The sequence below is a fragment of the Ambystoma mexicanum genome, chromosome 8 (assembly GCF_040938575.1).
Source record: "Ambystoma mexicanum isolate Mex_15411 chromosome 8, UKY_AmexF1_1, whole genome shotgun sequence".
Lineage (NCBI taxonomy): Eukaryota > Metazoa > Chordata > Amphibia > Caudata > Ambystomatidae > Ambystoma > Ambystoma mexicanum.
Window position 1 is genome coordinate 559,425,921 of NC_090929.1, and position 27,055 is coordinate 559,452,975.

Here is a 27,055-nt window from a genome sequence, read left to right on the forward strand (position 1 = left end):
TATCGCCCAAAAAAAGCAAGCAATGGTAATTCCACCAAATATTGTCAGTTATTTCTGTGCCAAATCCTGCTGGTGGAAATCACTTCATCGCGGGAAAAGAAAGTACTGCAGCTACCATCTTTAAAAACACAATCCATTGAACATCAACCTGTAGGAGTGTAATCCATCTGCAGAGGAAAGCAAAAACATGTCTGCAGTGAAGGCCAAGTCTAAGGTCCCAAATATGCTGGTGTGAATGCCCAAAATCAGCGACCAAGAGCTGATAGTACTAGCTGAGCAGATGGTGGCCCATTCTGATGAATTCTACAGAAGACCATCTTGTAGCGCAAGAATACCATCTGGTCAGACATTAGGGACAAATGTGTGGCTGTGGGCCAAATCCATGTGATGCAGGGGACATGAAGAAGAGGTGGAATAACCTCAAGTCCCGAGTCTGCAGGCTAATCTCAAATCATCACAGGGAGATGGCTGCCAGTTGGAGGACCAGTAGAGCCTCTACAGCTGACCCCAGGCAAGGAGATGGTCAGTGACATCCTCCACATATTGTACCTGCAGGGTGTGGACTTGGTTGAAGTCGGACCCAGCAGCCAGAGGGTATCTTGTGAGTACATGAGTGAATGATGGGCCCATTGCAGAACAAACCTGATTGCATGTACACATACACAAACTGGCAAGCATCCAGGCGACAGAAACCCTGACAATGCATGATCTTACTATGTGACACTTCAGGCCATAACAACATGAGTTATTGAAGCTGGGATCCCCCTTACATTCTAACCAAGCAGGATGATGAAGGCATGATGTATACAACTACCACCATGAACTGCAAGTGACAAGCACTGACACACATCTACATTGAACATCACAACCAGCCTTTGCCCACACAGCAGTCACCCATGCACAGACACTACAGCAAGCATGGAACCAAACATTTAGAGCATGCCAGGCAAATAACACCACTGGACGTGTGTCTCAAACTAACACCCACTGTGACTGACCAGTAGCTGAAAGGCACCCATGAGGACAATGTCCAACATCATTTTGTTATGACTCCACCACAACCAGCAGGGCACCCCCTCAGCTGAGAGTACAACAGGATACACAAGCAATATCTGTCCTGACCTACATATGCACATGTGACCTTATAGGTCAATGATGCACATGTCTGCAGGGTCCAAGCAAGGCACATCCCCCACACTGACCGTATGCATGCACATCAATCAATGCAGTAAACTGATGTATGCCCCTCTGGAGCCCTAGCACCCTGTGACCCCACAGTACACACAACACTAAATGTAAACTCACTTAAGACATTTCCATGAAAGTATTGATGCACACTTTCATGTCCCCCAACAGACACAAGACATCCAGGAACTATCTGAAGGTGCCAGTACCTCAGCCACAACATCCAAATCAAGCGCCACAAATGCCACAGGTCATGGCTCGGCCAGGAGTTGGAGTGTTCCCCCCAAGAAATAAACCAAGGCTACATTACTGTCCATCTGCATGGCTACTGGCATACCAGCCAAAGTTGAAATGCCATAAGGGAGTCTGCATCTCCAACCACAACCGGGGAACCCCCTGCCACTTCCAGGGACACAGGAGTACCACACTCTGGCCTGAGTGTTGACAAATACAAGCCTATCCCACTAAACCCACAGCTGCCGTGCAATCGGGGTCTTCCTTCACATATTTAGTCAGCAACATTCATCTATGAGACAATTCTCAACTGAATGCTCCCTCCTCCGCAGCCTCTCTCCCATTCAGTCCCTCCTATTCCTTGTCAACTATTGATGCCCTCCACTTCCAGGATTCTAACCTGAATGACCAAACAGAGCAGCAAACTGTTTATCCCACGGTGTGGATCTGTGCCCATGACAATCTCCTCAGCCAGTGCAGGGCTACTCATTGCAGGCCATTTGGGAGTGGCTGGACAGAATAGGGGAACGGCAGGCTGAAATGCTTGCCATTGCACAGGAACAATTGGGCCATTCACAGGCCATCTGTGATGTGCTCCTGGGGGCAGATGGCCAAATCAATTGATCTGCTGTGCCGGAGTACAGGCATACCAATGCAAGCAAATGCAAGCAACAGCCTCATCAGCCAGCGGGTGAGGGAGCTGGCTGAACAATTCTCGGCCTCACATGAGACCATGGACAGTGGAATCAATGTGACCATGGATCACCTTCGGAGTAGTGAGCCAGTCAGTTTGCTGTCAGCTACCCTGCCAGAGGGTTTGTTGGCCAACCTGCCACCTAGGCGCTCAGAGGGCCTCAAGTCCCATGCTGCATAAAAAGGGGAAACAGGGAAGCACAAGTGTGAAGAATGTGGGACTGACTGAGATTGTGGGGTGGTTGATGGAGTTGGGGATCAGTGTTTAGGGTGGGTGATTGAGTTGGGTATCAGGGCGTGGAGTGGGTGATGGAGATGGGGATCAGGGTTTGTTTATCTGTGAATAAATCACTCTTGAGTCTTGATCATTTGTACAGTGTTTATTCTATGGTGGTTATACATGTGCATTCAGTGAATCATCAGTGATGTCAGAGGTGCATATGTGTTAAGTCAGAAAGTATTATCCATGAGGTTCTGGCAGACCATTCATCCTTCCCGCTACTCCCCACGTATGTCCTGATGTACCCTGTATTCACTGGTGAGCAGTCAAAATTTTGAAACAAAAATGTTGAACGTCATAATATCGAAAAACAAAAAGTCGAAAAAAAACCTCGAATTCCTTTTTTAAAAATTATATATTTATTTTGGGGTCCGGGACATTTGGGGTCCGACATTTTTGTTTTCGATTTTATCACTATAAACCGTATTCACCTGCAACGTCTTCCTCATTAGAACCAGGGGGCAATAGTCCTCATCTGGAGGCATTTGTATGTTCTGTCGTATGCACTGTAAATACTGGAGGGAGGGTCTGTACTTCTGCTCTCTTTATGGGAGAGAAGAGGCACAGAGGACCCCAGCCAGGATTCTCTATTATGGTAGCAATGGACGAGCAATCAAGGCCTAGCTTCTCAGGAGGTGATGCAGGCTGGTTCTTAAGTACAATGTAGTCCCCAAACCCCCACAAAGGAATGTCCACACACTGTATTAGTTAAAACACAGTCTTTAGATAATTAAGTTCAAGGTTAAGTACACAATCACAATAATTCACTTTGTGCTTAGTTAATCTACAATGGCAAAAAATATACAGTTGTAGGTGGTACCACAGTTATTATTAGATCTCATTAAAGTGCATAGACGAGCTTAAGACAATTGTCACTTTATATATATACTTTATATATACCTCGTATACTCATCGTTTTCTGTTTTATTTATTTAGACCTTACTTCATTTGGAGGCGGGCTATATAAACAAGCACGCGCGCGCACCGCGCGCGCGCACCCGTGAAAGCCCCGTAGAAGTCCCGCTTTGCCGCTTCGCCGCTACTGTCGCGGCAAGCGGCGGTTTTGTTTCTTATTTGTTTAATTTTACTAATCATTTACTATTGGTCATTTAGTCACAGTTGAGTTCTATTAATAGTGATTGAACGTAGGCCTCAGAATATGAAACGTGGCTTCTCATCCCTGAGAGCAGGAATGCCTGAAACTGCTCTAGATGCCTATGATAATAATGGAAAAGCCCCCGCAAAGGGAAAACTTCGGCGGAGCTCGACACCTCGAGCAAGTGGTGCAAGTATACACTTGGACAATAAGAAAAAGTTTAATCTGCCTTTGGGAATGGACATTCGCTCTTTCTGCAAAAATCAAAGTGTGCCTCAAATGATGGGGAATGAACCTGGAAATATAACTCATCAAACAAGCCAGCCTAACACAATTGTTGATACTTCGCGTAAAGTAATACAAAACAGACGATCTGATGGAAGCACTGCGTTGGATGGAAAAAGCAACATCTTACCAAAAACAAAACCAGTGGATTCAGATGTTATTTCCTTTGCTGAAGAACAGGTCTCACTAACTGATAGCATTTTGTTGAACAATGTTTTACCTGGTGTTGCCATCTCTGACTCAGAACCTATAGTTAAATATACGACTTCAAGTAGCCTCTTACAATTAAACATTGCCGGCCCTGGTGACATGCCGATAATAGATTTGGATCCAAATGACACAGCTTTTTCCTCGCACACTTTATCTGATAATCTGTCCAAATCCCCCGTTTTATTTACCAACAATAGCTTTGCTGATTCTGTAGCAAATCCATCTTTTAGTGCTCCAACTCCGCGAAAAATAAAGGCTCTTGGCACGGGTGACTTTGGTCAAAGAGCATCTCAAGAAGCTCAATTAGGAATAACTCTTACATCCATGAATACAGCCATTTTGGCCCTAGCCAAACTGTTTGAAGTTCTAAGTAAAAAAGCTGACTTACATTCTACCCAATTAAATCAAGTTTTGGCAGAACACCTCATCTTTACAACCAGCTTAAAAAAGCTTAATTCTTTGTGTCATCCAGTCAGCAATAAGAAAACGACTGGTTCGCAGACTTCTACCTTGGCGCCCATTAACACAAAAGAATATCAGCAGCTTCCATGCTTCTTAAATCCAATCACAGATTCCATGATTGGTGCACAAGTGTCATTCATGGATCAACCAAAACAGACATTAATACCAACTTATCCTTTATTTGATACTAAATTACATCTCAGCGACATAGGTAAAAAAGCCTCGAAAAAAGCTCCAATGACAAAAAAATCTAAAAACATCAAAACTGTCACCAAACATGACAATCAAGCTAAAGCTTTTGTGAAAAGACTATCTATTCCTGCTGCTACCACGATTGCAGCTGCGAAACAAGTTGCAAAAAAATATTCTAAGCAGTCTCTAAACCGCAAAGAAAAACCTCGGCCTGAGCCGATAGAACACAGTCCTTTAAACAATCTAATCAATATGGCAACAAGTATATCTAAAAATCCCACTACATCTCAAACGGCAGAATCCTCTCTTATTCAAATAGACCAGTTAGGCCAGTTAGCCTCACAAACAACTGAAAAGTCCTCTGTCTCGCAGATCATACCTCAGATAGGCGCAATACACTCCCAACAAGAGGCCTGCCAAAGAGATAACCTTGCCCCACAAATTCAAAGCAGCTCTTCATCATCTACTCAGCTTGTAGTAAATATTGATGAGAGCAAGCGTGAACTTACTAAGCATATTGAAGAAATAGTTCACAGCTCCTTGAATAAAATGTATCAAAATGGCGATTTTGTAAGAAATAACTCTGTTAGTGCTACAACGCAAATCGATAAACTTGGCTTACATATTCACAAAGACAAACCCAAGATAGCACAAAATCGAGTCAAACGTCCGGCGTTACATGCTCTAATGCTCTCCTGCAAGCCTTCTCCAGCCAAACAGTATATTTTAAATCGAGCATCTATTTTGGCGATTTTTAGCGAAATCCCTGAATTAGATGACATTGCCTCCACAGATATTGAGCTTGTTGAGTTCATCGATCAGAAAAATGTTTCATCTGTAAATCTGTGGATAAATTCACGTATTGTGGTGAACTTAATAATGGCTGTTAAACATCAATTGTCAGACTTGGGCTTTGTATTACACTCCTTGCCTGAGTCATCGAACATGACTGAGGTATCCACTGGTCTGCAATTAGCAAACAAAACCCAGCCTGCTATTTCTCAAAAATGCACATGTAACTGTCAGAAAACTCAATGCTAGATTTGTAAGGTCACAACTGCCTCACTATCTCTTATTAGTTGGAATACAAGAGGTCATGTACATCTGCTGAATAATAATAATGCTCAATTATTGGGTCGTGATGTCATAATGCTCCAGGAAACGTGGCTTATAAAAGTCCCCTCCTGGAATAATTATGATGTCCTATTAAATCCGGCAAAAAAGAACTGTACAGGGCGCCCCACATCTGGACTCCTTACCGCAGTAAAGCAATCTTCAATGCTGCAACTAGAACCATGGTTTATACCAAACACATTTTTACAAATGTCAAAAGTTTCAACCTCTAATTTCTCCTGTGCCTTGATTAATGTATATTGGAATCCCTTAGGAATCTCCGAAAATGATTTCCTCTGTTCTGTTACTAAGGCTTTAGACATAGTTTTGCTTGAAGGTATGACCAATTATGTTCTATTGGCCGGTGACTTAAATTTGCATTGCTTGGGACCTCAACGTAACTCTGAAAGCTGTCGTTTGCAAAAATGGAACAGCTTGATTCAGTCTCGTAATTTATTCATGCTAAATGGTTCTTTCTCACAAGATATACCTCCTCAAGCAACTTGGCACCGTGGTCAAAGCAATGGAATAATTGATTTCATCTATGTAAATGCATGCTTTCTAACTAAGATAACAGCTTTTGAAGTAATTAACACTAAAGCCAGCGATCATAACATTTTAAGCATGTTTTGGATTTTATACACTCTTAGGAAATACCCACAATCTGCAAATCCTATAGGTGTTTTAAATGTAAATTCAGCCAGAAACAGAATGATATGGTCACAAAAATCCCTCTCAACCTTCAAAGATCATTTGCAGGCAAATTTGGAAAAACAAAAAGGGAGACCCATGCTGGATAACCTAGCTTATCATGACTTAATGCAAGTGTTTCAACACAATTCAGTTTCTCATACTCAGAAACAAAAACCCCATCTCCACTTGCCAAATCTTGAAATTAGAGCTAAAAAGGCCGCCATGCGAGCAGAAAGGAAAGCGGCCAACAAACTACCATTGGTTGAACGCACCGCTACCCTCAAACAAATTAGAACCAGGTATAGAAATTGGATTAGGGGTGCAAAGGCGAAACTATATCAATTTGATGGCTACTCAATGTTAAAAGCTCTAGCTGGTAAAAATGTAGCTCAATCCTGGAACATCATTAATCATGTGACAGCGGGGCAACAGGTGGCTGTGCAAGCAAATGATGTAACAGAAACCACCTGGATTAAACACTTTTCAACGCTCTTTACGGATACCTCCTCTGTCTTAAGATCAGATCATTTAAAATTTTTGCCGAATTTTCATCTGGTCTTTGACAGAGAAGATATATTATATTATATCAAACAAGCAAGTAATTCCAGAGCCCCTGGCCCGGATGGCCTTGCAAACACGCATCTTAAACAGTATCCGGAAATCTGGACAGACATTCTTTTTCTCTTGTTTGAGCATATCAATGTCTCCCAGACTATTCCCTCTTCTTGGAAGCAAGCAATCATCATTCCCATTTACAAAAAGGGAAATCGAGCAAATCCCTCTAGCTATCGGCCCATTTCACTTTTGGATGTTCCAGGAAAAATTTTCTCACGTTTAATATTACGAGATTTAAAAATTTGGTCTTCAACCTGCGCTAAAATGGACCCCCTGCAATCAGGTTTTGTTCCAGGTCTGGGCACTTTGCCAAACATCATCTCTCTGAATATGTTGAAAGCACAATATGCAGCTCGTAACCAATGTTTATATTTTGCTTTTATTGATTTTCGTCATGCTTTTGACTCAATTAATCGTAATTTATTATTTAACAAGTTATATGCACTTGGTTGTCCCTCAACTTTACTCTCCTTAATCATTCTTTTACATTCCGGAACCACTATGCGAGTCAGACTTTCGATTGAAGGTGCTTTGTCTGCATCTTTTGCTACAACCTTGGGTTTGAAACAGGGCTGCATTTTGGCCTCCTACTTGTTTAATCTGTTTATTTTTGACTTGGGTAGCGTGTTTCTTCAAACATTATCTGATGCCCCGGAATTAGGCCATCAGCGTGTACCATGGTTGTTGTATGCTGATGACCTAGTTCTAATATCACAATCTCCGATAGGCCTTCAAAACATGTTATCAGCCCTTGCACACTATGCCGCAAAAAACATCTTAGCGATAAATTTAGAAAAATCACAAGTCATGATATGCACTCCGAAGGGAAAAGCTTCGAGTCGCAACTTTGCTTGGAAATTGTATCACGAATCGCTGAATATAGTTTCGGAATACAAGTACTTGGGTGTGTTCATTCAGAACACCATTAGAGATTCCAAACATATGATAATATTACAGACTAAATTAATGTCTCTTTTGTCACAAGCAAAAATTTTAGTCTATAGATATGGTAAATTCACCTTGAAACACATCTTTATGTTCTATGAACAGAAAGTGATACCGAGTCTATCATATGGTATTGAATCAAAGCTCTATTCGAATGATCTAGCATGGGACAAGTTAGAAGCTGTTTTCTGGAAAGGAGTTTTACATTTACCAAACTGTGTACCAATGCCAATACTACGTTATGAGCTAGGTTTTAATTCTCTGGCAAGCAGAGTGAAGTGGAAAATGTGTGCCTTTTTCCGCAAATGTATCTTAGGCCTTACAAATAATAATATATTGAACACAGTAGCCCACTATTTAATCATGGCTAAGCAGACTTTCCCGAATTCTTGGCGCAGTTTTGTTTACACACTTCTTGCAGAGGCTAGTATTCCCCTACAGATGTTATTGGATACTCCAATGAGCGCTAAAAGGAAATTTTATCAATGGGCCTGGATTCAAAATTATGAAGCATGTATAAAATATAATGATTTTGATACTAGAATTCACTGTTTTAAGAAATTGGGTCAAGTTGCAAATTACCTAGTAAAATGTCCATCACCAAGAATTAGGCAACAATTCCTAAGCATAAGATTAAACCTATGGCCCTCTAGAGACCAACTATATAGGCGAAAAAATCCTTTTTGTAAAACATATAAATGTCGTTATTGCGAAAATTTTATGTGCAGAGAAACTTTGCAGCATGTAGTAGTAACATGTCCTAACTTGAAAGATGCTAGACATATCTTTTTTTCAAATCTACTAAATTTGTACACAGAAAAAAATGAAATAGAAATCTGGAGTATTCTAATAAATAGTCCCAGATTTGCCGTCATCAAAGCTGTAGTACAATATTTAGAAAAAATGCTACCATCTGAAATAGTGTGTTCACCAGTCTGAGACTTTTGCGTCTTTTATCATTTTGTCTTGTTATTATCCTAATGTTGCCTCATGTCATGTTATGCTGACAAAGTTCACTACAAATTTTAATGTATCATTTTAATGTTTTATCATCATTATGAACTTCTGTGTTTTCCTCTTTTTATTCTTTTTTTGAAAAGTTGATTGATATCAGCTAAATCAAAATAATAAAAAAAAAAAAAAAAAATAAAAGTGCATTAACTGTACTCTGGTTACATGTCACACAAATCACTTAATAAAGGTAACCAACAATAGACATAGGAGGAAAGCAGTTGGTTAGAACAATTGGCAGAATACTGGCCCCTACCAACTAGACACAGTTCTGGGTGGAGATCCTACCACCTGGGCAACCTGTAAAGTAAATATATATCACAAGCCCAGTCCATATATTGTTCTATAAGTCTTATTTCCTTCTATAATGTTTCTACCACCCCAAAGTACCTGGAATGGCAGAGTTCGACGATGAGTCGTCGACAGATCCTTCCTGAGCTGCTCCCTTTAAAGCAGGAGCCATGGATCATCGAGATCCCTTGAAGAAAGTGAATTGGGTGTCAGGCGGCAGCTTCGGTCCCAGCGCTGCTCGTCGATGACGGACGAAGATGTCCTGCAGGGAAGAGGCGTGCGGGGCACCTCACTGTCGATAGTTCAGGACCGCAAAGAGTTTGTGAAGAACTGAGGCCCACCAAGGGCGTCGAGTCATCCAGCGTCTCTACAGTCGTTGGGCGGCAAGAAAGCCACCGGCAGATGTTCCTCGGCGCGTCGACGACCTGGTCTTCTCTGGCAGGATAAGGCGAGCGGCGGTGCAGAGGAGCGTGTCCCTGAATCAAAAGTCTTAGGCAAAGGATTGTGCAGCTCTGTTTCATCAGTGGCACGGTGTCAAGCGGTCCCCTCTTCCAGGCAACACGGCTTCGACGGACCTCCAGCGGTTACAGCAAACTTGTAAACCCTGGTTGATGACGGTGGACTGAATGTCCGGTGCTGGTCTTCGCTCTCCTCAGCGGTACCAGTCTCTGGTCGGCAGCCTTTCGAGGGTTTGACTTCCAGGGCGCTTTGGCGAAGGTTAGCGGTGCTCGATGGCCCCTCGGAGCACAGAAAGGGAGCGCCTAACCCAGGTCCTCTCTTGGATCAGTCTCGACGGCTTTCGGAGACAGCAGTCAAATTTCTTACTGAGGCTCGGCTTCGAGATTAAGCGTCCGTTTCAACTTCAGCTTCTGAACGATTTCTAGCAGTGAGAGGCCCCCAGATATACTAGTTGATTATTCATTCTGCAGGGTCACACACAGGCAACCAATCACTCAGAAGGGCATTCAGCACTCAGTCAGCCAATCAGGCATACACTGCATTCAGGCCATACTCCTCCATCTAAGACACTCACAACAAGGAATGTGCATTGGGACAAGTACCCAGTCATTCAACACTGCCCACTGCATTCATACCAGTCTCGGGCAGGGCTGTCTCAGTCATTGTATTGCATACTAGAAACCAGACATCCACAACAAGAAGTGCATATTGGTCACACACTCCATTCACACAGGTCCCACCCACAGGGTGTACCCACGACATACAGTCACTGGGAAGGCTCCAGCCAGTCTGGCCTGGGTATCACAACAACATCATACATGGAACTTCCACCCAACAGCCAATCAGGGGGAAAAGACAGAGTCAGGGCGTCCCAGGACTTTGGGAAAACAAGGTAACAGGCAATAGAAAGCAAGAGGCCACAGGGGCCTTCTTCTTTCCTATCAGGAATCAACTGATTCCAATGGCAGGGCCTGGGTATCCCAAAATGGAGGATAATCAGAGCACCTGTAAAATTCAGCATGGAGCATCCACCAGCCCATACCCTGCTCTGTGGACCACATACAGGTGCCCAAAAACATATACTAGGGGCACAGGATTGTACCCCCACCCATGGGTGCCATAAGGGTATCCCATGGGTCTGTAAACCAAACCAAAAACAGAAAGAGCTGCACTGTCAGGAGTCCCAAACGGACGCCTGGGCAGAAAACAATACAGAACACAAATGAAAAAGGACTACAGAACAAGGACAGGGAGGCCCTGTCCCTCCAATGCATTTCCAGAATCACATAGACATGTTGTGCAACATAGCAAATATGACTTTGATTTTACCCACTTTCTCAGGGCTGTGCGTGAGTGCACCAGCTGTGTGGGAGATGCACCTGAATCTAGCTACCAGCAATCCATTGGGGCACTCAGTGCATGTCCTGGACCTCCTGTGGGCCTCATTATAGTCAGCCTCCTGAGGTGTACCAGGGTTCCTTTCAGGTATCATCAGACGGGGTAACTGTGGATAGCCTGAGTCACCTACAAGAAATAGAAGGTACAGTGTTAGACATGGCAGTTTATGTGTTGTAGTAAATTTAAATGGACCTATTGTGCTGTTGGTATATGTGGGCTCATCTGTGCATTTGCATGTGGATGAAGCACCTTGCATCAACTGTGGTCGATGGGTATTGGCCTACGGAGTGCACATTCCGTCATTCACAGTGTATTCAACATCATTCATTATATCCTCCTTCCTCTGCAATCTTTTCAGCACCCCCTGATGCTTCTCTGGCCACCCTGTTGCCTCTCTCCTCTGCCACCCCTCTGGAACTCTCCGCTGCCTCTCTGACTACCCTGCCTTCTCTTCTGTCCTCCTCTGCCAATCCTCAGGCACCTCCAACACTTCTACATGGTGTATCTCTGGCATGTACTCTTCCCTGGAAGTCCTTCAATTGTGGCAACCTGCTCCACATCAACTATTGCTCAGCTATCAAACACTCCTCTAACATCTGCCATCTCCTGGAAGAGCTTGATTTGGATTTACTAGATCTTACCGAGACTTGGTTTAAGGCCAGCTCTGTCACAAGTTTCGACACTCTCCTTCCGGATGGCTACATGATCGTCTCGGAACCGAGAACCAACCATCCTGGTGGGGGTGTAGCCTTAATTTTCCTCGAGTGGATCCTTGCTTCTATCATTCCAATGCAGCACTACTCCTCCTTTGCATGTCTGGTCGGCAGGCTCTACATCTTTCCTTGCCTCTCTCTCACTGCGGGCACTATCTACAGGCCACCTGGCCAGTTCGCCCTCTTCCTCTCTGAGTGGGCTGACCTCTCCTCCTCACTCCTTGCCTCTACTTCCCAACTACTCCTCTGCAGAGACCTCAACATCCACCTTGATGCTACCAGCCCTTCTTAAGGACTCTTTCGAAACCTCTGCAATTTTCTCTCTCTCTCTCTCATTCTTCCTTCTGCCCCGACACTGATCTCCTCAGACCTCCCCTTCTCTAACCCTCTCACCACTCCTCTCTGTTGGAGTGATCACTTTCTCCTTTCTTCCCACCTCTCTCTCTTCCCGCAGGTCAATCCAACTACTGCACAGCCACATACCTTCCCAATCATCGAATCCATGAAGCGTGTGCCAGTTGAGGCTTTTGTTGCTATTTTCTCTCCTCCTCCTGCACCTTATGGCTGACTCCCACCCTGACACATCCCTCTCTAACCTTCATCTCTCTATGTCTAACACTCTGGTTTACCTTGCCCCTGTCATGAGGATCCGCTTGAAGTTCAAATCCAAGTGCAACTCTTGATACAATTCTGGCCTCGCCACAATTAAACGCAAGTGTAGGGCAGTAGAGAAGAATTGGAGGGCCTCGGGTGCACCCCCTGACAAACTGGCTTGCCGCCTGCTCCAAAGGCAGCACAGACTCTCTGTCCTCCCTAAGAAGAGAGCCTACATCCAAGTCCACATCTCTGATGCATGTAACAACTCAGCAGAACTTTTCAACATCTTCCAGGAGCTGGCCAATTCTGCTGCAGTCTCTACCTCTCCTGTTCCCTCCATTGCCCTCTGCAAGGGCTTGGCCTCTCAGTTCACTACTAAAACTCAAGACATACTGTCCACCCTCTCTTCCTCTACCTCCTCTTCCTCCCGCTCTACCACTCCTGTTCCGCCTGAGGCTGTCTCTCCTCCTCCTTTCTCCTGTTCAGCCCTGGCAATGTTTCAAGACAAGTCCAATCTGTGAATGTCTCATCAAATCAAGTTCTCCTCTGCTCATCCAGAACTATCAAGGACCAGATCGACACCCTTGCTCCAGCCTTGGTCGATTACTGCAATCACTCCTTTGCCACTGGAACGTTCCCTTCCCCCCCTTAAGCACTCTCTTCTACACCCTCTTCTTAAGAAGCCCTCGGCCAATCCTTCCTCTCTGGCTAACTATCGCCTATCTCCATTAATCCTTTACTGGGCAAACTCTTGAAAAAGCTGGCCGTCGCCCAGCTTAATCTACATACTGAATCTGTTGCTTGCCTCCATGACCACCAGTCTGGCTTCAGAGCTGCCAGAAGCACGGAAACTGCTCTCCTGAACCACTGTGAAGACTTACTCTTGAATATTTACTCTAATATCCTGTCTGTTCTCATTCTCCTTGATCTATCTTCTGTTTTTGACACGGACTATGCCATCCTGCTCAATCGTCTTCAGGACAACCTTTGTATTACTGATCATGCCTAGGTCTGGTTGACCTCCTTTCACACCGATCAAACCTCTCAGGTACAACTGGGGTCTTTCCTCTCTTCTATCTCTCTCTCTCCATGTATCGTGTTCCCCAGGGGTCTAACTTCAACAACTACCTGCACCACTTGCCCACCACATTTTTTCATTCTGCTCCAATTTTCAATGCCATTTGGATGACACTCAACTCTCTATCAGGCTCCCCTTAGCTACCTCTGCTTCTTCTCTCATACCAGACTGTCTGGCCGCAATTCAGGAATGGTGTGCCACCAATGATATCTGCCTTAATGCCACTAAGACTGAGCTCCTCCTCATTGGGACATCTGCTCCCTCCTTTCCTCTCTCTCTCTGACTGCCTACTCTGGGCCGTGTTACTGCTCCGTCCTTTGAGGCTAAGAACCTTGGTGTCATCTTCGACTCCACCCTCTTCTCCCCTCACATCTATGACATCTCTAAGAAGTCAAACTATCAGCTGCACCTCCTTTTCTCACTTTCCCCCAGAAGCTCGCTCTCTGCTCCTCTCTAGGCTGGACTATTGCAACAGCCTCTTACTAAATCTTCCTGCCTCTACTCTTCGACCATTAGAACTTATCCAGAACAGGAGTGCGAGACTCGACCTCGGCCTCAAGCCCAGGGATCATATCTCTCCAGCTCTGAACTCTCTTCACTGGCTCCCCGTGGCGCAAAGGATCAACTTCAAGACCATCTGCATTGCCCACAAGGCTTTCTGGGGCCGAGGACCATTCTACCTCCAACTTTCTCTTCCAAAACTTCTTCCTTCTCAAGCTCTCAGCTCATCCACCTCCAGCTCTCTGAGGGTCAGACGCTTCTCCAAGCAGAGAGTTGGGGGCAAATCTATCTCCTCGGCTGGAGTCTCCCTCTGGAACAGCCTCTCTGCCTCTCTCAAATTTGAGCAGAATCACCTCCGGTTCTGGAAGCAATGCAAGACCTTCCTTTTTGCTTCTGCTTTCTCTCTTCCTCTTCCCTGCTGATGCATCTGACTGCTCCGCGCACTGGTCACCCTCTGATCTCGGGGCCAGGCTCTGGCATGTCCAGTGGCCCAGGCAATGCCTCCAGGCTCCCCAGCACATAAAGGTCTGTACTGCAACCCTACCGTCCCTTCTCTGTGCACCTATGAGCCACCCGCTGGCTGCACTTGTGAGAAATCCCCCCTTCCCGCCCCCCCTGGAATTTCCGCCCTTCCCTCCTCCCCGCACTTGCGTGATCTGAATGAGAGTAAGTTTGTTATTTTGCCTCTCTTGTTTCCACTTCCTTGTCTTGGCATGCCTAGAAACACTTGTGTACATGTGCGTTATAAATGCTGCATCATATCATCATATCATATATTTGTCTTTGCACGGGCATCACCCATGCAGTTGACAGTATGGAGATGACTCTCTACTTCCACTTTTCCCACATCATTTAAGCACGCATCTATAATTTCAATTTTGAAGCAACCTACCGCTGACCCTCTGCTTGACTCGTACTTCCCCTCTATTTCTTTATTGCCTTAACTCTCAAAACATCTAGAACGACTTGTCTATTCTCAGATTTCCACGTTTGTCTCTAATTCTTCTATTCTCCCCAAATTTCGGTCTGGTCTCGGCCCTTTTCACTCTACAGAAACCGTTCTTCTTTCGGTGTTGAACTCCCTTCTTTCAGCGTGGTATACTAAGCACACATTCTTTCTCATTATTCTAGATCGATCAGCGGCCGTCAACACTGTTGATCTCTACTCTTAGCTTCACTTTCGTCTTTTGGACTTTCAAGTTCTAATTTCTCTTAGTTCCACCCTTATCTTTCTAATAGAACATTTACGGTCACTTGGTAGGGCAAGTCCTTTGAATCGTTCTCCCTTTCCCATGGTGTACATCAAGGGTCGGTTCTGGGCCTTTTCTTATTCTTGCTCTACACATCAAATCATGCAGCTGTTATTTCTTCCTTTGGGCTGTCAAACCACTTCTATGTGGATGACATTTTTCTTTCCTTCTCTTTTTCTCCTGAAATTCATCTTTCTGCTTGCTTGGTTGCAATTAAATCCTGGATGTCCTCCCACTATCTCACCATCAACCCTCCAAATACTGAGGTATTGTCTTTAACTGCTAACAATCTTTCTCCTCATCTTACACCCTCTTTTCTATATTTTCCCCCATCCAATTTTCCAATCTCACCCAGAGCTCGTAATCTTTGGTCTTTACTTTGACACAAATCTCTCTTTCTCTCACCACATCTCATTAACTGCCCATTCCTGACACTTTCATCTCTATCATTTTCGCAAGGCTCGTCCATTTCCTCAATTTTCAGGCATCTAAACTTCTAATTTCCGCTCTAATTTTCTCTCAACCTTTCTATTGTTTGTCTGCCCTGTTTAGGTTCCCTGACTTTCATCTCACCCTTCTTAAATCAGTGTTCAACTGTTCTATTAATCTTTTGTGTCTGCTGTCATCACAGAACTCTATTACTGCCTCTCTTGAAACACTTGGCTGGTTACCCTTTCATTCTCAAAATAAATGCAACTTTATGTGTCTGTTTGGTCTTGTTCCCAGCTATCTTGCTGCACTAATATCCTTGTACATCCCGGCACACTCTCTTCCTTCTTCTTCTCAGTTCTTACTTTTGGCTCCCTGTCCCCCATGTGCACAGAATTGTTTTCGTTCCATTTAGCTTCTTGCTCCTCTTCAATGGAACATCCTTCTGCTTTCTCTTCGCTCTATGTCCACTTATTCTGTGTTTCGTGGTTCTCTGAAATCTCATCTACTACAACACCTTTGAGTGATTATTTTATGGATTTAATTGTTTATAAATTTATTTTGTAACCATTATTTATCCTAAGTACAGCGCTTTGGTTTAAGACTCTTAATAAAATACAATCAAAATACAAATATATCACCATATGACCATGCATTGGCAGGGAATGGCTTTAACAGGTGCCTTGCTTGGTGTCCCAGATTTTGTTCTGCTACCTTGCATGCCAGGATGTCTGTGGGGTCACCTAAGTTCAGTATGTGCACTGAGGTAAGTGAGTCATGTCTCTTTGCCTGTTCATTGCTTTATTGATAAAGCGTCATGGGACTTCTAGATGGGTCACATTACTTCTCATTCAGTTCTCCACGTGTGTCACTGTGATATGTCTTTGTCAGATTGACTACTACTACTGCTTACTTACAAGCCCGGAAGCATTCCTCTGTGTGTGTCCATGTACACTAGTAGGGTGCTGTACCTCAGTACAATGACATCATGTGTGGCACCAGGGTATCTGGTGCAGAAGTGGCTGATTATGAGGTTGGCATCACAAGTCATTTGGAAATTCGTGTAATGGAATTGTTTCCTGTTCCTTTATGCCTGCTCCATTTCCTGGGAGGCACTAATGCCACATGTGTGCATTCCATGGACGCTATGGTGTGAAATGGGCAATGGCATAGAAATGGGCCTTTGCTGCTTGCACCTGTGCCTGCCTGATGGGCATGGAGGTGTGCTGATGGGCATTCTTTGTGAGAGCATTCAGGGCTTGTTCTAGTACCTTTGAGAAAGTTGTCTGGGAAATCCCATGCATTATCCCAACAGTGTATTGGAATCCAACCATGGCACAGAAGTGTAGGACGGATACAAGCTTCAGCAGGGGGGTATGGCAGTTATGATTGTGATAGCATTCTGGAGATAATCCTGGATCAAGGTGAGCAGTTCTGTGATGTTGGGAAGGTCCAAATGACACAGTGTAATCAATTGGTTGTTCATTAGTATCCAATGGGATGGGCAAACATGTGCTATTGGATTCACTCTGCACAGCAAGTCTCCTGTGCCTTTTTGGTGCTTGTCTCCTTCCCTTCTGGGATCTTGCATGCCGCTGTAGCTGGATGTATAGAAGCAGGTTGTGGATCCGGTAATTGACATCTACTTGTGGCTGCATGTTGCTTGGATGTGTGTTTGGTGAAGGTGTGGGCCTTATGTAATCCTCCTGAATGGATCTGGTGCACCTGTGGCTTGATTTCCATCACTTGTATGCATTTACCTGCACCTTTTAGGTGGAGGTAACTGCACTGTGTTTTAGGCTGAATATCAGCTGACTTTTGGTGTTAATTCAGCAGTATTTTCACTTGAAATGCTGCAGAAATACAATTTTGTATTTCTGGTGGTGATCTCGACAATGAAATTTGCCTCAGCTCTAATTCCACCAGATCTTGGAGGAAATGCCACTGCTGGTAATTCCGCTGCTGGTAATTCTGCCTGTGGAAGTAGCACACAATTTCTGGTAGCCATTATTCAACATAGTGGTAAAGGTGACAGTCATTCTTCAAAGGGCCACACCAAAACACAGATCTCGAACTCTTGGCATTTGAAGGATTGCAAAGACAAACTTAACAACAGTCAATTCTGCATAAACCATTATTTGGGTTTCCTGGGGAAACTCCATAAAGTTATCTACCTAATGCACTCTCTCCCACAATTTAGAATTCACATGAACAAATAATTATTCAGAGACCTCTCCAGAAATTATTTATTGGTCTAAACACTTTCTCTGCTTGTCTTACTCCGCTTCCATTTCCCATCCATTGCCCCTCGTAAAGTTACTTCTATGGATTTCTAGAATACTTGTACCCAAGGATATTGGTTGATGAAGCTTATGTCTAGTGCATTGTGTAAGGTGATCAGTTTGTTTGCCCCTAAACCCTGAAATCAAAATAAAGCTCTGACTCACTTCACAATTAATGAAACTTCAGAAGATTGATCAAGGTGATGATTATTGTCTTATACATTTGCTTCATTACAAACAAGAGATCAAGAATATCTATCACACATGCCTGATCATACTTTGCCCTAAATTCACAGGCAAATGCTAGTGATTGTGTGGAGAATTAAGTAATTTGATCAACTTTACGAAATATTCATTTGAATTTCTCACAGCAAGATTATTAATTAGATTATTCAGTGCCCAATTTTCATATCTGCAACAAATGTACCAAAATAATGAGATGTGTTGTTTTACAATTCCCCCTACATTATAGCAGTAGCAGAACAGCCACATACACAAAATACAAGGACAGAATCTGAAAGCCCATATATGCAGCTAATGTAATTTTACATTGAGTTCCTTCCAGAATGTGCACAAATATCAATAACATATTTTATATTAGTTTCCTAAAAACCCTATATTTAACCTTCTCTGCAGGCCAATAGGAATGAGAGGAAGTAGAGAAGAAGATGAAATCACAAAGTATTGTTTGTGTCATCACAGAGGATCAGGTTTGCTATTATTGAAGAGTTGTGCCAGGAATTACATTGTGACTCTTATGCTCCAACATATGGAGTGAGAGAAGTAAGCATTTTTCTCCTAAAAAAGGCCATTACATAACATGATCATCTCTTAATGTGGATTAGGAGTTACCAGGAAGAAGGAGGAGAAGTCACCATAAGTACGTCCAGGACCAGTAACAGCAGCGGCATAGTTAGGCTTTCAGAAACTATTCATGCATTTTTGTATGTGGTTTCTGAACACTTTGCTATTTCTACGATAAAATGAGCATTGCTGTGTAGTGAACATTGTAAAACAACAATTCCCATTGATTTGATAGAACAATTACCTTAGCAGAAGTATTTCTGCCAGTTAGATTGTCTTCATTTCTAGTCAGCTGCTAGCAGTCACCTTATGACAGATTCATAGTCATTCCAATAGCTTGTATTTGGTTCCGGCATCACTCATTCCCTATTCAATGGCATGCATGGTGTTTCCAATGTTCAGCCGTCCACTCACAGCTAATCAGAGCAAATATATTTGATATATCAAGCCCAAGACAAGGCTGAGATGGAGAGAGCTATCAGCACCCAGGTGCTTGTTGATAGCTCGCTGATGCTCTGCCATGTGGCCTCCAACTGATGCCAATCAGTGTGGCTAATCCAACAGGTGGAAGCACCTCCAACTAGTTAATTGTGCTGCTGTTGGTGGTTCTAGAAGTATATGGGATTGAATGTCTTCGTTCCAGCCTAGCTGATGGGATGGTGAGGTAGTGTAACCACTGACAGCATTTTTGTTGTCGTCGTCAAAGCAGGGCCTTAACAATTCAAACACATAGAATTTTAGATGTCGCTCTGCCAAAAACATTCTACCCTGTTCCTCATTGAAAAACTGTTCTTGTTTGAGTTCTTCTGTCTTTCCTAACTTCTATCCTTTTTCCTGGAGGATTTTTTGACCATGTCAATTGCTAAAACCAGGACTACAGATTGCAAACCCATAGACAATGGCTATAGTAAAAGTAAGTCATTGTTTGAAGATCCACTTCAAAGTGCGGAAGAGAACAAGCCTCTGATGTTGTTTAGGATTATCTTTTGTTAATTACATTCCGGGATGCACAATCTACTTGCCAATTTATCTTTTTGGTCTTTAATGATTTCACTTTGATTGAGTTGTCCTTTTTTAAATTGGTATACAACTATCAGTGAGACAAAGTGTGCCCTTTCAAACCAGATTATGTCTCATGGGGAGAAGAGTTGAGAAGAACAGGTGACTTGCTCTGGCCTCAAACCCAAGGAGTGCATCTCTCTAGAACTAATATATCTCCACTGGCTCCAGTTTGATGTGAGGATTAAGTTCAAGACCCTCTGCATCATCCACAACATGTTCTTTGAACTGGGACCCTGCTACGTCCAACTCTCTCTGCCTCAATACTTCCCCTCTAGATATTTTTGGTCTGTCAGCCCCAGCTCTATGCAGAGTAGATGCTTATCCAAGCAGAGAGTAGGAGGTAGACCTCTCTCTTCTCCAGGAGACTGCCTCTGGAATGGCCTCTCTGCCCCTCTCAGGTATAGCCAGATCGTCTTAAGTTCTCAAAGCTTCTCAAGACCCTTGTTTTCTGTTCTTGATTCTCTCGCCCGCTCCCCTGCTACTGTCCCCCTCGAACACATTTTGACTATTTGCCTGTTGCCTTCTGAATATGACAATACACCAGGCCCTCCTCACCTAGTCTACCCAAGCAATTTGTTCTCCCCAGACTCCTACTTAAACTGCACTTGCCCTACTAGGTTCCCCCCCTTGCACTAGCCTGGCAGGGCTTTCACCCCTACTGAGACCAATCCAGCCCCTTCCTCGCACTTCTTCTTACTGCACTTGCACGATCGAAATGTCACAAGGCCTAGTAGGACCATTTTTGTTTATCTTCATCCCTCCCCCCCACACCTCTTTTGGCTTGTGGCACCTTGGGACACCATACCCTCTAAATAAATGTATTAATAGTATGCACATTGTCCTTTATTCTCTGAAATACCATATTGTCCAGCAGTCTGCGACCCACATCCTCATGATACCCCATTTTTCAGAGTGTAGAACACATATACCACAGCTTTGTCCCCCTCAAGCAATTCCTACCTGACATTCACCCCTAAATGGGCATCAAGTGGCTTCAGCAAAGTCCTAGCAACACAGAGGTTTTCCTCTGAAGTCAGCAATGTTTATTACTGTTCCTTCTGCCGGATAAAGTTTTGACAGTCAAATTCCTTTGTGTGTTCAATGATTAAAATCATCAGGTTCTTCTATGCCAAGCAATGTTCTTCACAATATATGATTTGCTGTCCAGACAACCTGTTTTACCAGTTTCATTAAATATGGGCAATACTTAATTTCCATCTTAATGTCACATACAGTGAAATGTGCCAGCTTTTTGCAATACATGTGCTCAAACATGCCATTACAAATTCTTTGGATCACCAATAATGCAGCAACAGCACTGGTGCTGTCTTGTAGAGTTTTTTCATGTGCCCCGTTCAGTGGGCAACTACATCCACTACAGGCATCTGCAGGTCTCAGAAGGCCAATTTAGATAGCAGATTAACTTGGATAACAATGCACATCTTTTATCAACACCAAGATGTATCCTACATGGGGGCGAAGGTGCGGTCTCTAATTGGACATTGTTCTGGAGATAGTGCCACACACTTTTGGTGAGGGTTGTAAAACCATCTAGCCTAATGGAAAAACAGTTTTCCAACCAAAGGTTAGACCAAACACTCTCCATGGGTAGCTATGGGAGTGAAGTTAAACTTTGTTCGGAGGAGGGGGAGGGTGATACATAAGTACATTCAGTCCCATTGTGAACCATTAGATAATGCACTACATATATCTTTATTATACTGTGACACATAAACCACAAAGTTCAACTATGTATTGAAATAGAATTACTCAAGAGAAGAATATGTATAAAAACAGTACAGTAAAACACCTTTAGACATATCACTCCCACCTGACCTGCACCTCGTGGCAATCTCAATACATTTAAAGTTAATGTTTATGCATAGAAGGGGAACCCTTCACATAAATAATACATTTCTCACGTCATACTCAGGTTACAAAATGCCTCTGCATGAACCTTCACTCTCAGAGCCTCAAATACACAATTGGATCGATAACACACATGAAGTATAGTACCTAGAGGGAGTAAAGTGGTTCACGATTCTAAACAATGTTCAAGGGGACAAGCACACGTTAAAATAGACATAAACTAAACATACCAGCCATATATGGTCAAACATTACTCATTTGAAATTAATGAGTAGCTGCAATATACAGGTGGATACAGTATCCAGACTGAGTTCAATTGGTTAGGGGTTGAGGACAATAATGTATTACTTTACATTTTGTAATAAATCATGGACACATGCTAGAAATCCTGTCTTTGGTGAGAAACTCCAAGGAAAAAGAGCGGGGCATGAAGAATGCCATGTCAGGTAACTTTTCAGCCACTTTAGAGTAGTTCTTAAATTAGTAGAGCATGTCCATGTTGGATCAATGTGACTAGGTCCACAGACAAGTGACAGATGTGATTTAAAGCCAGGTAAATACATGGTCTACCCTTCTGGTGAGGACAAAGAAGCAACTAACCCTAGATTGCCTCTGAAGAGACTCCCTTGAGAAGCTCCAGTTCCATATTCAAAACCCAATCAACCAAAGAAGGAAATAATTGAACATGATTATTGCCAATGCAAGGTCAATGGTGAACAGTCTTTGAGTCCAGCCTCTACTCCAGGACTCAAGGAACCCTTGAAGAGGATTCTGAAGAATATATCAGCATTGATGCACCTCGGCGCAGGTACTAACAATGCAAATCAATTGGGATCCAGCTCAGAAAGGCATGGAATCCTGTACGTAAGGGGCTTATTTCTCAGGGCTTGAGACCGTGTATGGTGCTCATGACCAACAGGACACAGGAGCACAATCCAAGAGATCTGGCAGATATAAGAAAAGACAGGGCAGCCACCCAAGAAATAATGATACCTCAATGGAAGCAACTATTGAGGTTGACCCAGAATGACCAACAAAGGAGGCCTAAGTAGAGTAGTGGCGTCCAACTACTCTCAAATTCTAAAATGGATCCATACTTCAAAGTGTTTTGTCTAGGAGGCATTACAAAGAAGGCAGCAAGCAATCTAGAAATGGTTCCATTATTGGACAGCTAGCTCAGCCAGCAAAGAGGTATTGGAGCAAGGAGCTGAAAAGCCCAACACAGTTCTCCAGCAGCCAAAAGAATAAGCTAGGACCATGGACAAAGAAACCAATTCCCAGTAAATGTGTCCACAACTGGTCCTAACAAAATAAGAAGCACCACTTTGGGGCAATTTTCCCATGGATAAGCTAAGAATCTGATGCATGGGCTGGGTCTCCTCGAGAGGTACACATTCATCCGGAGTCCTCCTAAGCCAGCCCTCTAATCACATACCAGGTAAACACACAAATGTCTTTCATCTGTGATGCACACATTCAGAAGCCCTGTGAGAGTGTGGCAGAAGTCGTGTTGGCACAAGGGATGAAATGGCATCTCATCTTTTGTGGCAAAAGTATTCTAAGAATCTTCCCCATTGTTTCTCAAAATCCACCTGGATTTTATTTGTGTAACCCAATTCAAGCCATTGTGATCTTTGGCTCACATTGGTTCAAAACTATTTGAGATGAATTGGATATTGACAGACAACACTTGATTCAACTTGCAAGTCATCAGTATAGAGACTAGAATGACGAGAGCCAATTGTAAACTTTTCGAGTCAAGAACTCTAAGATTCACCCATCCTTTATTTAAATACCTCATTTTGATGCATCCACTGTTGGAAATTAATTTCTGATATGTTTCACTTATTTTAGTAAAACATTATGAGAGGTAATGTTATTATTTAATTGTGCAAGAATTTGTATTGTGGTGTACGTAACCTGTGTAGCTCAGTGTTTCTTGGTATTTCGGTGAACTCTTTGAAGATATAGCTTGTTAAACGTATGGATACTTTCATTAGTATGCACCAATCTAATGCCCGCTCATTCACAATCCCATCCCGCATTCCTGTGCAGGAAACAGGTGGCTCGATCAAAACTCAATTTTATTTAATCTCCAGTTTTATTCAAGGGAGGTCACCACAATGTTACACAATTAGAGACAGTTTATATACGAAAGAAAAATCCCAACATGTCTCTCACACAAGCATTGATTTCCATAGTCAATTCTATATACAGATTTAAGTCTGAATAACAAAAACATTATAATTGTAACTCTGCCGCTTACCGGACATTGGGTTAAAATGTGCCACATAGCAATCAAGACAGCAGACAGGTCATAACAATAAAATGGTTCTTCATAACAGTTTACTCTCTATAATATGTTTGCATCTTTGAACCGCACACACATTTACCTTTGCTCATAATACAGATGACTTGTGCTGTCCCAAATATTACCAACAAGTGTTATTATCAGGAAACTGTTGCATTCCTACACCCTTTTCCATGTGAGTATGTTGTGAGTATGGTGCTGAGCTTCGTTAACATGTTTGTGTGGTTTAACATGTGCTTACAATAGCTTGCATTAGAATTATGTGAAGCTGTGTTATTGATTCATAGCACATACATAATTTCGATTCAGACACCCAACCTGCGAGAATAGCTTTAGGAGTTTATTCAGAAATCAGTTGCACTTCCCTTTCATTTTGCAGGTTAAGTCCCTGATTCTTTTTTTGTAGTTGCATGAAATGTACATATGCATAATTTCTAGGTGAACAGAAATGTCACAATTAAACCTTCAAATGGAATTTAAATAACTATGGCCTTCACAGAACACACATTATCAAACCCATTCTCACCAGGCCATGGCTCGGGCTGCCCGAACCATGGCCGTATGTCAACTATATATGTGATAGCTCTTAGTGTACCTTTTATGTACCACTTATTAAATGCTACCCTGTCAGTGCTGGGAAGAGTTCCCTGTATTACACAACACAAAGAACGGATATATTATTTTTGTATTTAGTTAAATGCTATCTCCCTAGGCCTTATATAAAATGAAATCAGGATTGAACTCACATTAGTAAACTACAAGATCCTATTCTCTTTCTCTATGAACAATAATGTATCAACCCGTCATTCCATGTTAAGGAAAGCTATGTTCTTATTTAATATACAATCAGGTACGGCTGGGCCTTGGCATAGTGAAAGCCACAGTGTATTTCACAACTATTATATTAAGGTATTCTTTTTGTAAGTAGCGCCCCCTAGTGGCAACCACCACCCCAATTTCCTTGCACTTTATGTGCTAAACAGGGCAATCATTTCAGGGGACTTGTATCATTACGTTTGGGAAGTTGTCATTCTCATGTTTGACATGTTTCTTGTTGGGGCATGGAGCCAGGAGAATCACTATAGTTTTCCCAGGGAAGTCTCATTCATTAGGTCCCTTCTTGTCCCTTCTATGAAGTCAGGAGTAGCCCAGGCCCTCTTCTCTGCAGGTTCTTTTGTGGAAAGGACTCATCCTCTGGAACAGATATTGTCATTGATGGAGCCTTTAAGTGGGTGTTTCTCTGTTTCATTCACCCATAATCTCCACATAGTCATCATAGTCTTCTATTCTACCATTTCTAATCAAACATATTCTCATTCTCTGTCATCATGATCCTGCATACCCTAATTGGCAAATTCCTTCAATTGGAATGCCTAAAAGTCAGACATTCCCATTTAATGCACACCACAATCTGCAATGGATATTTATATTTCTATATTTGCAACTAGAAAAGGCTGTTTTTCACCAGATTTGTGCCAGGAGGGGTGGCTTAGTCCCAAGGATGTAAATCCGTCCAGTAGTTTTTAAATAAAATTGCCAAAAAGTAGGTCACAAAAAAGGTGTGATATCTGGGTCACACTTCCCGATTCGGCATCCATGGACGCCTCTGGGCCAGTCAGAGAACGGCGTGATGTTTGCAGACATCACATGCGCACACTGATTGGTTAATAAAAAATCTGAGTTGTGTCGAAACATTTGAACCAGATGCCATTATGCCATTTTGGATTTGCAGACTGCTCCCATAGTCCACAGACATCACGCTAAAAACATTGAAAAACAGAACATTGCACTTGTCAAACAAAATAAAATATCTCTGGGGTGTTGAGGGATCATGAGGATGCGAAGGGATATGTCATAAAAAGCCAAAAATGTGGTGTTTCTTCCTCTACAAAGTCTGCAAACATCTCAGATGTTCGGGTAATTCCTGTGATGCCCATGGACATCCCAGATGTTAGCAGACTTTGATGCATATTTCTGCATAATAGGGTCAGTGAAAAGGAGCTTTTGGATGGCTTATAACTTTGGGGTCACGCAATAAAAGTTAATGAAAATTTGCAAAATCATTTTAGACCTAACCTTGAATGGGTCTGCACAGTCTGGTGCTGTTTTGCCAATAGGGGGCAGAATTAGATGGGGGGGATCCAAACATATTTTAAAGGCTTATAAATTTGGTGCGTTTTGACGTCTATCTACACAAAAGTTTGCAGAACGATTTTAGACCCAATGTTTATGTGTTTGCAAAGTTTGGTAGCATTTTGTCAAGAGCGGACAAATTTAGAGGGGGGTTTGAACATTTTTAGATGGTTTATAACTTTGTTGACATTTGACGAATCTGCAGAAAAGTTAGCAGAAAGATTATTGATTAAAGTCCCAACCTTGAATGTTCGTGCAAAGTCTGAATGAATTTTGTCACGAGTTATATTACTATTTTTTGTATGTACATTTTGAGACTTATTGAAAAATAAAACATGGATGGATTTGCAGCAGAACTGTGCAAGGAGCATTGGCAGGGACTCAAAAGCATGGTTTCTCAAATGTGTCTGTGTTTTATTTTTTAAAATGTGTTATAATCTAGGTACAAAAAATAGTGATGTACCTTTGGTGACAGAGATATAGCCTCTGGCCATGGGCAGTGATAAGATTGTCCGGGACATGGCCGAAGGTTGTAGCTTGTGACAAATGTATTAGGTTGAGTTTCCCTGCAGCATACTACGTTTCCCCTCCTGGCAGCACAAGGAATACTCCTCTGGGGCAGCGCATTCCTCCGGCTGCCTCGCAGGCTGCACATGATGCTGTTGATCCTTACCTTTCAAGGGTCACAATACTGTGCATGTACTGCGATGCAGTACTCTGCAGGGGGAGAACCTTTGAAGTGTTTTCAAGACTGTGGTCAAGGAGCATGAGAAGTACTGCTACCTACCTGAATAAGGCCCACCCTACATCTTCCTCTCTCCAACTGCCCTTTCTTATCCCTGTGGTTGGTGTCCCATCCTTAGC

At 42.9% G+C, this 27,055-nt stretch overlaps 1 protein-coding gene across 4 annotated transcripts in view; it reads left to right on the forward strand.

Moving 5' to 3' along the window:
• The window catches only part of AJAP1 (adherens junctions associated protein 1), a 992,092-nt gene that overhangs the window by 419,838 nt on the left and 545,199 nt on the right, over window positions 1-27,055 (forward strand). The window lies entirely within an intron of this gene.